Source organism: Rhynchophorus ferrugineus, unplaced genomic scaffold (genome assembly GCF_030347505.1).
Source record: "Rhynchophorus ferrugineus isolate W39M unplaced genomic scaffold, kcgeb_rfMv2 rfM4, whole genome shotgun sequence".
Classification (NCBI taxonomy): Eukaryota; Metazoa; Arthropoda; class Insecta; order Coleoptera; family Curculionidae; genus Rhynchophorus; species Rhynchophorus ferrugineus.
The window spans coordinates 9,546,823-9,562,256 of NW_027472583.1; the positions used below are offsets into that span (position 1 = coordinate 9,546,823).

The 15,434-nt window shown below is 33.4% G+C and overlaps 2 protein-coding genes across 2 annotated transcripts in view; one reads left to right on the plus strand and one right to left on the minus strand.

Annotated features, from left to right (window-relative positions):
- Positions 1 to 15,434, plus strand: part of Src42A (Tyrosine-protein kinase Src42A) — a 125,528-nt gene that overhangs the window by 7,128 nt on the left and 102,966 nt on the right. The window lies entirely within an intron of this gene.
- LOC143195631 (uncharacterized) overlaps positions 3,377 to 15,434 on the minus strand; it is a 67,254-nt gene continuing 55,196 nt past the window's right edge. The window contains exon 2 of the mRNA XM_076402923.1: positions 3,377 to 3,443. The gene's annotated coding sequence lies outside the window, so the exon portion shown is untranslated. The remainder of the gene's footprint in view (positions 3,444 to 15,434) is intronic.

Genomic DNA, 15,434 nt, shown 5'->3' on the forward strand with positions numbered 1-15,434 from the left:
TGGTTCGAGGAGTTGGAAATAATATTTTAAGGGTAATTTGATATTTTATTGGTGTGTTTTATGTTTCTGGGAAAATTGAGAACTGCATTTGCCAAATGTGATAACTTAACATGCCCAAGGGCTTTTCGAGCTCTATGAAAGTTCATTTATGCAGCCGCGACCATCAAAGTAACACGTTTTTCAATCGTGTCGATTATACAGTGTTTTATGCGGCGGCACAACCCGAGTGTCCCAAAACAGTGAGTTTTTCACAGAGTATTCCAGTTTTCTTTTTATTTTAAATTCTATTCATTTACCCAATCGTTTATCCGATCATTTATCTATTAATATAACTATTTATCTATTCATTTCACTATTCATTTATTTGTTCAGTCATCTATTCATTTATCTATTCAGTTATCTATTTATTCTAAACATTCTCCGCTATTTATTTATTTAATTATTATAACTCATAATCACTATAAATCAAAGGTAATAGTTTTATGGTTGCAACTGTAAATATAAATTGTGGCTATCTTATAAACCAGAGGCTAATGCCATAGTGGCCAAAGTTTCTGATGTATAGTTATGATCTATGGATAATTTGAAGCATACATACACGCCACCGAAAGTGGTTTCTACTGGCTCTTGATGGCAGCGTATCTAGCGTGTGGCTTTTAGCTTTCTCCCTTGTACGCATTGCACGTCCATCATAGCTGGAGCTGGAGAAGTGAGTGCACTAGTAACAGTACTGTTCATTTGTTAATTTGTTTATTTATTTTAAAAATACAGCTTAATCCTAGCGAGGCCTACAAACCTTAGTGACAGTAGATCTCGCGCGTTATCCCTTGGTGACATTGCACGTCATTATTGTTATTGTTAGGACATAAGCCAAGCATAGTTTATCATTGCTATTAGATATCGTTATTGTCTTTCATCATTATTCTCTACTGATACGTTTAGGCATTGTTATCACAAGGAATTTTGTTCAAGGATTACTTCCATATTAGTAAAGCAATTAACTCAAATTATTGCTGTAATCTTCTGGGCCAATTGGAGGCAAATATTAGTGGAAGATATCTGGTTTACAGAAGAAAGATATATTTCCATCAATACAGTTGTTTTAGCATCTAGCGTATAAGATTTTTACAACTATAAATCCATTTTTTCATTTTCATTTCCACGACTTTCGGTTTCATTTTGTGGAATACGATTTTCCTTAAAAGAAAGAGGTAATAAATGTCACAGAGTCACATGAGGGAAATACTGCAAAATAAAGGTATTTTTACAACTATAAATCCCTGTTTTCATTTGCATTTCCAGAACTTTGTGTCATTTGGTGGAAGTCGATATCCATTAAAAAGAAATGAACGTCATAGATTTGCTATAATGATGATTCATATGGGTATGAGGTAAATAGTACAAAATAAACACATTTTTACAGCTATAAATCCATTTTTTCATTTTAATTTCCATGAATTTCGATTTCATTTCGACGAACTCGTTAAATACCCTAGTAATTAATAAAAACATCAAATATCAGACATTGAGCGACAGAACCCGTTCAAATTTCGTATGATATGGTACTACCATCATTAACAAGCACATGGCGATTTCAATGACAATTTTACGGATGCTTTTTCAAACAATGGTGCCAGACAACCAATTAATTGTATTTAACAATTCCATCGAGGAATCTCCTTTCTATCAGATCACAACAGCTCGTCGGTTTTTTTCGTGAAATTTAATCGGAGCCGAACTATTTCAAGGTACCGGCGTCCAGACGGTACTTTTCCTAAGCGTAAACAACAAGACAGTTCTGGGAGATGCTGCGAGAGGCGGTCGCTAAGAAGATAAAAAACAACACACACACACACACACAATTCAATTTCGATACCAGGAAATTCCGCCGAAATCGGCACGCTCCTCCGCTCTCGTCGATATCGGTACTTGGTACGGCCGGTGGTACCGAGACCGTTTTTTCGACGGATCGTCGAAAACGAACCCGAAACCGAAGAAAGAAAGATGCGACGAAAAAAGAGAAGCAAATCGAAACATCGTTTGCGGGTTTGGTCGCGAGCGTGCTCGGTTCGGTTTTGTGGCAATGGTGAAAGTTTCATCGGCGGGTACGACCGACAAAATTTAAATAATTATGTCCGATGTACAGGGCGACCTGCCGCGAAATCGGCTGTTTTGTTTGGGTGGTACCGAAAGATGTCCGTGTGCGCTGCATTGCTACGTACACAAGGGAGTGTTTGACAACTTTCTGGGAAAACCAAACAGTACCATAGACCTTGTTGAATTACTTGGTGAAATTCATAAAATAATATTCGGAACGCTGATTCAATAGAGTTAACAAATAAGCCATAACCCGCCTATTCAGCTCGAAGGACCATGAATGCCTCTTTTGTCTGCCAATTCGATTCAGCTTGAAGGATCAAGTTGAATAACTTTGTGTAATTCATTAAACAAAATTCATTAATAAAAAATAAGTCGTCACGAAGGATATCAGTGATTTACGAAACTGATATCAGTTAGTTCCTTGGGTAGTCACTATTATACTTGAAAAAAAAGTAACTATATCTTAGCTACGTAAATTATAATTATTCTTACAGTTACATTGAACTATCCGAACTTTCTTCGATCATAGGAATCGATCTTACTTGAATAATAACTTTGCGTGATTAGATAAACTTGTCGTGTAATAGTAAACTAAACTTAATTAAGATGTGAATGGATGCCTTATCTAAGGTAGCACGTATCTCACGCCTATTCTGGAAGCGTTCTGTATCTGCCAATCACTTTTCCTTCCAACCAATATCCAATTATAAGGGTCCCCTGTTCTAGATAAACTAAACTAACCAGAGGCCAGGTAGCGGTAACAAAATCTGATCAAACACTGATTTACAATCTGCCAGAGACACCTAAAATACCACCATAAAGGTATAAAAGTGCAAATATTATAAAAACGGTATTTTGGGAGTTGCTGCATCCACTCTGAGTTTTAGTTCGTTTTGTTTTTAACATGTAACAAAACTAAAATAAAATAATGAAATAAAAATGTTATAAAATATAATTCGTTTTAATATAATAGTACATCTAAGGAATATAAAAGGACTTAAATTAAAATGATTTAAACAGCCACAATAGTTTGTAGGTTACCACCACCTACAAGGTAGAGTTCTAGACGCGTTTTTCATGTAGCGCTATACACGCCTTGGAGGCGTAATACACCTAATTAACAATTGTATATACGGGTAATGTTTTTCACATCTATTAGAGATCATATTTACCTTTTTACATTTAGTTCTTGTTTCCTTCATTCCTGTTTTGGTTGTTAAGTCATTTTGATATCGCTGTATTACTTCTTTTTTACTGTTCTGTTACCGCCTGGGTACATTTTCTTAATAAAATTTATAAAATTAGATGTAACAACTGCATTCTCTCTAATGCATTTGCCATATCTGCAAAATAATTTGTATTCATTATCTCCTCATAAATTCTAATCTAATTCTCATGTATATTCTGAACAATTAGACACAAATATATGCATACAAATCGTTCATCCTCTACAATACGATTTTCTACTGTTATCCTATATTAATTATATACTCATTTTTAGTTGTTTTCGCTCTTATCGCTTTGTGTTGGTAATTATTGTCAGTATTGGGCATAAGCCCACAACAAAAAGTTCATTAGAAGACTAGTTCGCAATTCCATCATTTGTCAATATATTCACATTAAATCATAGTAGAAAAAATCCCTTTTTTGGAATGATATATTTAGCATTCATTAATCTAATGAGTTTTAACGCAGAAAACCGCAGTAGGGAGTGACCCTGCGATAACGTTTCTTTGAACTGTACGAAACCATCGTTTTTTTTCAAATATATACACAGATAATATACACAAAAAGAATTGATTGCATTTACATTTAATATATTGTTATGGGATTTCTATTTTTATATTCAAAATATCCATATTAGTTTGAAATTAAAATATTTAATAGTCGGGCTGTCGAGAACACCTGTGTTATATAGCACATATCGTATGAAAACTTGTTCAACATCTGGGATGATGCCCAAGATACTTAATATATTGTAGAACGACACGGCAAGGACATTTTTTAGATATTCGTTTCACTATTTATTAATAGAGTTGTAAGTCTATTCTTATTTTTGTTTTAATAGATATTGTAATTGACCGTTTAATGTAAATTAATTTGTTAATGATACGCATTATACGATTTTAAATGTATACTTGCCAATATTTCGAGGTTATATTATTTACGTCAATTTTTCCTATAATTTCATTGTGTTGTATTTTGTTCAATCGTGAACACCAATTTGTATCCTCAATTAAAATGTGTTCAAAGATTCAACAAAATATATTTTGTTCAGTAAATTTTGTCGTCGATACCGTAAGCACAAGTTTAATCTTCCAAATACACTTTAGAAGCAACAAAATGCCCATATTCACTTTTCTGGATTCTGAAAAAGTTACAGTGATTACAGAGTTTGTTGTTAAACGTTTTTTTAACCTTTTTTACCATAATAGAGAGATATTAGAGATAGAGATACCTCGTATTAGAGATAATCTGAGCTCCTTTTAATTATTTTGTTAAAGTTACCATCGAATTTGATTTTGTGCCATTGCTGGCGAATGTACATTGTACAGAATGACTCAAAACCTCACTCAAAATATTGTTGTCACTACCTAGAACTACCTAGTTTAATGACAATCCAATAAGCAATCAAATCAAATACAATATGAGTTTAACGTCAACGTCTAATAGGTCAATAAAGATTGTGGAATACTTTTTCACGCAACATGACATATTCCTCCTATTCGGTGGCTCCGAAACGACCATTTTCGCTGATAATAACTCATGCTGAACAGATAGTGGTTTTGCCGTTTCCTCTTGTTATATAGCACTCGCCTGACTCTTCGTTCTAGTTACCGGAGTCGAATACTGATCGAACTAATTTCCCCTTGGCTCACACAACGTTACCACAAGCCTACCGATTACCATTATCGTGCCTTAAACGAATGGTTATGCATTGCGTCCAATCGAAATTTTAATTGTCCAACAAAAATCTACTCGTGCTCACTGATCTTCTGTGGAATAACCGCGCATGTGAAGAAATAACTGTTTCGTCAGTTTTTTTCTTTGCAATTTTTGGACTGCAGAAAAAAATATTAAATATTTTGTTGTTAAAATAGCAATTTAGTAGTTAAAACATATGTTAACATGATAACAATAAGGCTTCGTTTTGTCTTTATATTATTTCTTTATTTAACTAAATAACATACTATAACAGGTCAATTGAAAAGTCCCCGGACTACCAAAAAAATGTGTTTTATTTTTTTGGCAAAATTAGTGTTTTTTATTCAACATAATTCCCTTTAAGGATGATACACACTGATTATAGCGACCCTTCCACTTTTCGATACCATTTTTGTAGTACGATATATCCTTTGCTTCAAAATAGGCCTGAGTTTCGGCGATCACCTCTTCATTCGACGAAAATGTATTTCTAACGAGCATTCTTTTGAGATCTGAGAACAGGAAATAGGCGCTGGGAGCTAGATCTGGAGAATACTTGAATTCATTCAATTCATGAATTTTATCATCGTTTTCACTGACTTATGATACGGTGCATTGTCTTAGTGAAGCAGCACATTCTTGCGATTTCGTCCTTCAAACGGTCCAATAACGCTATGTAATAGTCTCTGTTGATGGTCCTTCCCTTTTCAAGGCAGTCAATGAAAATTATTCCATGCGTATCCCAAAATACAGACGCCATAACCTTGCCAGCCAACTGTTGCGTTTTCCCACACTTTGGAGCTGGTTCATCGTGTGCAGTCCACCCGGATGGCTGTTGAATTGACTTCGGAGTGAAATGGTGGAGCCATGTTTTATCCATTGTCACATATCGACGCAAAAACTCGGGTTTTCAAAATCATTTTGTAGATTTTTTAATGTTTTCGTGGGTAACAAGCTCTTTTGGGTGTCAACTGCCTTCACCGTCTTCGGTACTCATTTCACCATATCTAAACTTAGCATACTAATACCTGATGGTTGATTTTCTTGGGGCAGTGTCCGGAAACTCGGCATCAAGCCAGTTTTTGCTTCAACTGTATTTGGTCTCTTCAAAAAGCAATATTTTATCAACACGCGAAATTCTTTTTTATCCATTTTTTCACAATAACAAAAGTCGCTTCACTAAAAATGCTATAATTCACAAACTAATGATCCGACAGCTGTCAAATTTATACACGCATCTTTTGAGGGTTAGGGCTAACTAAAAAACATATGGATTTAATTCTAGTAGCGCCATCGACTACATCATTCGACTTCAGGGAGCATAGCGATCGAGTTTCAGCACATGCCCGCCGATTTGCCACAGTGGATTAGTAGGCACGACTACCTTCTCGTTCGTCCGTCGGAGGATCACATTAAAATTCCACCGTCATCGGTTTTCCTCAGAGCCCGGCTCGGTCTTCAACCAAAACTACATCCTTCCTTTTGCGTGGCGTACGCGCCATCTCGATTTTTATGGATGCCGCCTAGAGATATGGGAAACTACGGAGGCATTCGCGGCAATAAACGTCCGCCATTATTTATAACCCAACGTATTTTACGGTAAACACCGTGGCTAGTTTACATCGTTTAATTAAAAGTGTAAAAAGTCAGGTGGTATTTGTCTGCCGTATCTTTCGATAGGGTTTTGCGAAAACCGAACGGTAGCGGCGAGAAAATCTTTTTTTTTTCTTTATTTCCTCGTAACACATACGACGAATACAGATTTTTATTCGGACAACCAGAGGGCGTGATCCGGGAAATTTTGTTCGGATTGGTGTGGTATGAGGATCTAACGCCGACAAGACTGCAACTTTCTCTGAAATCGGATAGGGGAATGTAAGTACGGGTTTCTGCAGATGGTAGAAGTAGAAGATATATATATATATATATATATATATATATATATATATATATATATATATATATTTATGTCTGTCCAGTGTAATATATACCAGATGTACCTGAAAGTCATTACCGCTTTTTTCGAAAAAGAAACTATATAATTTTCAAGAAAATGAAAAAAATTATCAATTCAAAGCATTGATCATTTAATTCTCTTACGGGCAATTTATGGATGCCATCCCAAAAAATTTTTTTTTCCTTTGAGCAAAACTATTCATCGAGGCATTTTCTAGCTTCTTCGAAATTGACGAAATGCTGCTCTTTCACTATTAGCTGTTTTAACAGTTCGTAACACACCATGCCACTCTGGTTCCGTCAAACATAAAGCATTATCTTGCGACCAAAAAGATTTAGCCTTGGAGTCGATCGGCCGGCTTCGTCAGGTGATAACCAAGCATTTTTGCCCTTAGGGTTTTCAAAATAAATCCACTTTTCATCACCGGTCACTGTTCGATGCAGAAATGACTTTTCACCATTTCACGTACAATTTTTCGAGTTTCCATTTCGCTAACTATTTCTTGGCCACATTTAACGCTTCTGTCAATTCTTGTTGAGTTTCGCATCTTCTAAGTTTTTCGGACTCTCAGAATGTTCTTTCTCTTACACATCGAAATCGCTAATTTCATTTTTTTTCAAGTTTCCAAAACTCGCCTCACATATTTTGAAGGTACACATGCCTCACACGAACACGTTGTAAGTTTCAACTAACAAATTACGACTTTTAGGAGCCTTTTTCTTTTGATTAAAAGGTATATTTCTATTACATAAAATGACATATGTATCAAATCATAACATTGCATACTTTTCCGGTACATCTGGTACATAACATCATTTAACTAAGTTCTATAAAATTGACGAATGGAGCAGTGATATGTTCAATACCAACACAAGATGTATAAACGACAACCAATCCCATTAAAAGGCGGTTGTCCCAAAAAGAACCACCCATAAGCTTTAAGATATCAAATGTTATACAATTTCCGGTATTAATGCGTTTACAATTATTATGTAGTAATGTTTCTTTATTTGCTTTTTTACGTAATCTGCAACACGATATATCAGAATATCTCAAACATAAGTAAGCTTCCCTGAAGAACATCTGAGAATTATCAATATTACAGTTATGTTTCAATCAACTGAGATATGTATATATGTAAACCGACCTGATACGGTAAGATCTTATGTTTTTTGCTAGGTTTAATCTGCTCTACAGTCGCGTCTTTGATTTTTTCGTTATCATCTTAAATCATGCTTAAGAATTTAATAGCCTCATTTTATTTTTGATACTTGAAATAAAGGCGTTGGGGGGAATTTTATAGGTTATTTAACAATAATATTATTGAAATATGCATTGTTTCGTTATTGGTAATGCTATCGCATGCTCACTGATATTTTTAGACGTGTTAATGTTGTAATTGGGACTACTTTTTGTGTTGACTCCGCTTGTGCCTTCTTCTATTATCAGTGAGAGGCATTTTCTAGGCTTAGGCGAAATATACATTAAATTAAAAGCTGCAGAAAGTATGGCAAATTACTTTTATACATTACAATACTTTTATACATTACATAACTTTTCATCACAAATATGGAAAAAATGTAATATTAGAATTCGTAACATTACACTTTATTCCATATCATGAAATTATTTTTTTCTCCCCAATTTGGGGTATTTGATCGGGTTTGATCGAGTTTGAAGAGATATCTGCCTAAGGCTGTAGCAAAAACCTTGCTTGTGTATTAATGCAAGTACAACAGAAGAGTAGTAATAAATCAATTGGTAAATTAAGATTTTACTAAGCATATCTAATGTAAGATGTAATTAACAGAAAAAAGGCGGATTGGACTTGGATTACGGTGAATTTGATAAATTGGCAATCGCAACGCTATACAGTTTGCACAATTTGCTATACCCTGCTATGCACTCTAATTTAGCCATCATTGAGTGGTTCCAAAATAAAATATTATAGTCGATGCCATAGAACCCATCTAATTCAAAGTATTATACAAATCAGATATGTTAGAAATTTAGAATGGATAGAAAATAGTTGAGCTGGTTTAACACCTATATTAAAATACTTTTGTAAAGAATAAAAATATAAAATAGGACAACGACATATATTATGTAAGACAATGAATATTACAATAAATACGTAAATATGTAAAAGACTATTATTACTATAAGAGAGATGTGAACTGTACGAGGTGATACCGAGGAAAATGTCTTCGACCTCCCAATAGCAACGTCTTAATGTAATCTTAAGTAAATCTTTTTGTCATTAATTAAAACGTTAATAACACTTTCTTTGTTATGGATTATTGAGTACTTGACGACCTTGTATCTGTCTTTTCAATTGTTTCAAAGTTTCAATTGATTTATCTTCATTATAGCTTACCCAACTTATCTTACCTTGGACACGAACACACCAACGAAGAATTATATTTAATTTGGATGGTTCGAAATCAATTTGCCTGGTGCCGTAGTACCAGTCTGACGTCCCGAAAACAAGTGTCGGTCTTAAATCGTGGCTTCGTTTTGTTGTTTTCGTTTAGGGTACGTCGATGACCCTTCTGCGTTCGGCTAAAAATAGCCCGCCACGCTCTGCCCACGGTTTTTAAATCTCGCCGATTTATCACTCCCAATTCGCTGGACAGCGACGACGGTGAAAAAGATGAACAGCCCAAAAGTTAATGGCACCAACATCATTATTTGCGTTGTACTCGTCTTTTTTCTCTCGTTTCGGTCGGGGTGCGAATGACTGCTCAACCGAAAAAGTGTCTTTCTGGCAATCAGATAACTCTTATAAAAATGTACTGCAAATGTACTGATTTTCTGTATATATTAATACATATATTAATCAAGATATTTTCCTTCATTTTCAACAACTTTTCCCATCATTCTGACAACATGACGATATCGTGCTGATAAAAAGGTGCTGGTTTGGCAACGGAACAAATTAAATGACGTATGACGTTTACACTCCCCGTCAGTAAAGGATACTTGTGGCAACCAAGACAAACCTTTCAGTCAATTCGTGTAGTAGTTTTTGTAGTGGCGTTTCCCTTGTTTTTACATATTTCCCATCGCATACAGTTATCTGGAAATTGCCGCTTTATCAACTACTAAGCTATCTGAAAGTTCTTTGAGAGTACAAGCTGGTTTTCATCCAATATATTTTGAAGTTCGTTATCTTCAAACTGTTTTGGTCGTTCTTTGTCCTAGATGTCATAATCACTACTTTTAAATCGTTGAATCCCTAACCTTTAATTCATTTATTCGCTTTTTCAATATCTATCGCTGATCAAAATACATACAACCACCTAATATTATTACAGCTCATTATAATCTAATGTTTAATATTTAGAAAGAAAAGAAGATTATAACTCACATACAAAAATGTCTTAGATGCCTGAAAACGTCATTTATTTCTTCTATATAGACTCCTTCTGCAGGGTTAATTCGCTAAGTCGTCAAAATATTTCAAAATATTGTTAAAAATTAAAGTAAATAACTATATAAGGATTATCCTAAAGCAATTCATCTCCATGCAATTTTATTATACTTCAGGAGAGTTAGTGGAAATGAAAGTTTTTTCAGTATTATTATTATTACTATTAGTAGTTCCACAATCTGCCCAGAGGATATAAGTATTTGTTATGCTTATATTATTTATACATGGAATGTAGAAAATTACTTCACTAAGTGATCTGCACAAAATACTGTTTTTATTAATTAGTCTTATTTTAAAGCTTATTCTAAAGTCTATATATGTGCAATAATCAGATCGGATGGTGTTAGACGTTTTAGGCTTCGTACTTCACTGTCACTTCGCATATTTAGATGATTAGCGAGTACATTGCCATGTACTGACACTCTTTCGAAGCACACACGAAACACTCGTTATTGGTTCTAGAGGAATATCGCGTTGTATCACTTTATTTGAAACTAGCGACCCGCCCCGGCTTCGCACGGGTGCAATGCTGATACTAAATTAAATACACTACAGAAAAAATATGAACGTTGTATATAAAAACATAGCGGCCCGCTCCGACTTTGCACGGCCATAAAATATATATGCCTATGTCACTCAATGAAAACATGATTAAAATCGATCCAGTATTTTTGGTTCATTCATTACTGCCCTTGGCCTGCACGCATTAAATTTGGAGTAAAACAATTCCTCTTCCCCTATACTTACTATGAAGATTTCCTGCTATCTTTGGAATATCTAAATTCATACAATTTTTATTACATTACACATTTTTAAACGCAAATTTTAAATTTGTAATATCTCCGAAAATATTTGTTTAATTTACATGCTGTAAGGAACCATATTGATCTATATTAATTGCACACTGTATTTAAGGTACTCAATTCGATAAGGATTAATGCCGTATTGCTTAAAATAGCTTCGTAAATAAGCCATTTTCTCACGTAAAAAGTAAACAATAAAAATGGTTAATGTGGGTTATCCCTAAAAGATAAACATATACCATCGCGGACTTTTTTGTAGACCTTTTTATGATGTACAATACTGTAGTACATTAATTTGATCTAACTCGTAGGGTTAGGCAGCGTTTTTGCTAATTGCTAAATAAGCCTAAAAAAATAGGTTAATTTACGACATCACGTTAGAAACCTCTAAAATTAGCAATGTTGCCTTAGTATATTATGCATGTATTATACATATAAACCTTTCTCTTGAATCACACTATCTATTGAAAAAAACCGCATCAAAATCCGTTGCGTAGTTTTAAAGATTTAAGCGCACATAGGGATATAGGGACAGAAAAGGCGACTTTGTTTTGGAACCGTTGTATGGTGGATTTATTAGACTTTCCAGCGGTTCTCCATAGTTCGATTCCATATGACCAAGTAAACTTAAATATAGATTTATACAATTATATCTTGTTATCTAATGATAACGTGGATTTGCGCCAGATCAGCCAATATATATGGTAGAGTTTAAGCCCTAGTTGCTTCCGTTTGGCGACCTTCCAAGTTAGGCGTTAGTATGTAGATGCATACCAAGATATTTAGCATCCTCTGCTTGCGGGAGTTAACAATTATTGATATGGACTGGTGGGTAGACGGGGATTTGTATTTGATTTAGGTGTGTTTGTAGGTTCATTGATGCTAAAGCCGGATCTTCATGAGAGGCTAAGACTGCTGTGTCGTGTGCGCATGTTGCCACAGTGGTTATTTTTATTGTAGGTAGATCAACTGTGTACAGAAGATATAGTACTGTACCCAATAAACTACCTTGCGTAACCCCTGATATTGCATGTAATTCGGTGTGTTCATTCGGTGAGGTAGAAGTTTCTTTAATTTAATCAGCAATCCCGTATGTCAAAGGCCTGATATATGTCTAGAGACGCAGCTGAGCAATATCTTTTGGCATTTAAGTCCACATTTATTTGGTTATAAGTTTTTCCTAATTTAAGAATCATTATTATTTCAGTTAATTTCCAGATGCTAAGAAAATAATTCATTCCTAATATATCATTGAATATGAATGTTAATAATTTTACCCCTTTATCCAGGTGCTTATTTACATTCAACCTCTCTGATTATTATTTGTTGAGCTCCTTTGTCGGTGAATTTTTTATGTGGTAAATCCATTTAAAATCGCGAATTTAGGAAACGTAATTTTATTTTTGTCATCTTTATATAGCTCATACGAGAAGGATTTAAAGATATTTTTTAAATACTCTGAGATGTCGGCCTTTTCTGTATCACTGCTAGCCCAATTATTTTCATCTATTTTTTTCTGGATCTTAGCTGTTGGCATTTTTTTACAATTTTTTTTCTGTAATTTTTTCTCGAATTGTACTTATGTGTGTATGTTTTTTTTTTGGAAATGTTTCACTTAGGAATCGTGCAATATACTTCTTTCTGTATCTTTTTTGTAATATTTATTGCCGCTGTTTCTGGAAATGAAAATTTAAAAACTTTTTTTCGGATGTGTTCTAAAAATTCACCATTTGTCCCCTATTCATTTTTTGCATTGATACGTTATGTTCTTGTATAATTAGCTAGTCATAGATGTCACTCAACTTCCTTGATGACATCACTTTGAATTGAATAAGCTTTCTGTAGTTTTTGAATTGTGTTGTTTAAACGATTGTCCTTGGGCTTTTTCTTTGGGTTGGTGTTTAAATCAATTTAATTCCTTGTTTTTTATGGTAGTATTTGTTTAATCTCTTAGTAGTGGTACTTGAACATTTCTGCTAATGCTTTATGTACAGTACAGTACAGTATAATTTGCTTTTGATGGCCAAACAAGACATTCTTTTTTTAATCCTTGTTCTACAATCCCAGACAAAAGAGTTTTTCTTACTCCATGCTAATCAAACAATCCATATATACCAAAATCATTTCATATAATATATTATTTATTTTATTGTTGATATATTGTCTTGATTGTTTAATGAATTAATTTTTTTAAGGGGTCTGATTTGAAGAAATCTAAGATTTTTTCAGGCATCTAATATATTTCTGTATGTGAGTTGTTATTGATTTTTTCTAAATGCTTAAACATTAAATTATAATGAGCAACAATGATATTAGATGCTTCCGTGTATTTTGATCAGCGATATCTGTTAGTAAAAAATGCATGAAATCCTACACCTGAAAACACGTAACGAATCTTTTCATTCAGTTTATTTTTGCACTGTTAATCTTGAATATCTGGCTGCATCATTTATGTTAAGTATTCGTATTATGAAATTCTTAAAATTACGAAAGACGCGAGGTTTTGTACTGTCACAATAAAATGTAGTGAAGATTATCTTTTGTAATTCAATTGTTGGTCAATCATTTGTTCAAAATGCATCGCACCTTTGTCATAAAAGCCTACCAAATCTTTACTTGATGCAAATGAACTTGCAATGTGGTTTGCGCTGATTCATAACACTTGGAGCCTAATTTCGAATCTCCACAACATTTAAATAAAAATTCTCAAAGTGGACTTTGTCTTCTGTTTTGCAATCACCATCATATACCAACTTTCATTTCTTGACGATAATAAAATGTAAAACTATATGGAAAATCATTTTATTTATCTTATTTTGAAAACTGAAAATCGAGAAAATTAAGAATCGGTTATTAGAGGTTTCAGACATGGCTTGATATATTTAGTTTTCTGATTCGCATAAAATATATTAACTCTGTGTTTTAATTTCATGCTTTTTGCGCTCTACATATGAGGGAACTACACATCGGGCCTTTTTTTGTAGCCATATTTGTGTAAATGTCTTTATACCAATATCGATAATATCGATTATGATATCTTGTTGGGCTTTTTGAATAATTTCATCAGCTTTGTCGCCAAGTTCGATGTTTATACACTTAAAGCACCTCTATTTTGTTATCTTTCCATATTTTTTCCAATTATTAATGAACAAGGTTTGGAAGAATGCGTTCAACTTTCAAATATACCCAATGTATGAATCAATAAATACACAGCCGACAGAAATATGTAACTAAAAGGAATTAGACCTTAAATATGAGTCAATTTATTTAAATCTAGTTTCTTCTTAGTTTATTACTTAACTTTTGTCATTATTATGAGTTATAAAAACATGTTAGTCCATTTTTCAAGCAAATCAATTATTTGGCGTTAATTGGACTCCATATTATTTGAAGAACGCAAAATGTTTCATTTTTGCTCGTTGCAATTCTATTTATTTGTTTCATCCATCAGAACAAGAAGCATCTAATTATTATTACATTGACATCAGAATACTGTACACAATTAATTGTTAGAAAAACATCATCATTTGCTGACATAATATCTCAATGAGAATTTTTGTTTCGGTTTTTATTATTTTGCCAATACATAAAATATTCTAAAAATAGGTTCGCACCCAAAAATACACAACATGTATATATATATATATATATATATATATATATATATATATATATATATATATATATATATATATACATACAATATAACAATTCTTGCTTGTAATACTACCACATAGTCCAGTATAAGAGACTGGTTCTTATACTGGACATCGTTTGTTTCTAAAGCATCTGCGAAGAAACATGTCTTACATTTTATATATTATATTATAAACCTCTCAATTTACTTCCTTTGAAAATAATATTATGTTTGTACTTCTAGTTCTTTTGAAGATTCTAATGTGGACTAAACAACTGCTGATTTTAATATTTAACTTGTAGCCTTATTTTTCTTTTTCGGTTAGGTAAGGAAAATGATCTATGAATATACACATGTTATGTATTTCATGTCAATAGTCATTTCATATCAATGTAGATTTTAATGAAAGACCTACTATTAAAATTAAAATAAGGAATTGCATTTTAGTTAAGCAGTGATCTTCCACATTTGGGTCCGCAATTATCCGGTCGGTCTGAAAAACAAATATTAAACTTCCCTGTACGGAAGCTTGATGTGATATCCTGCATCAAGCATAATCCTTCATAAGAAGTTTATCAT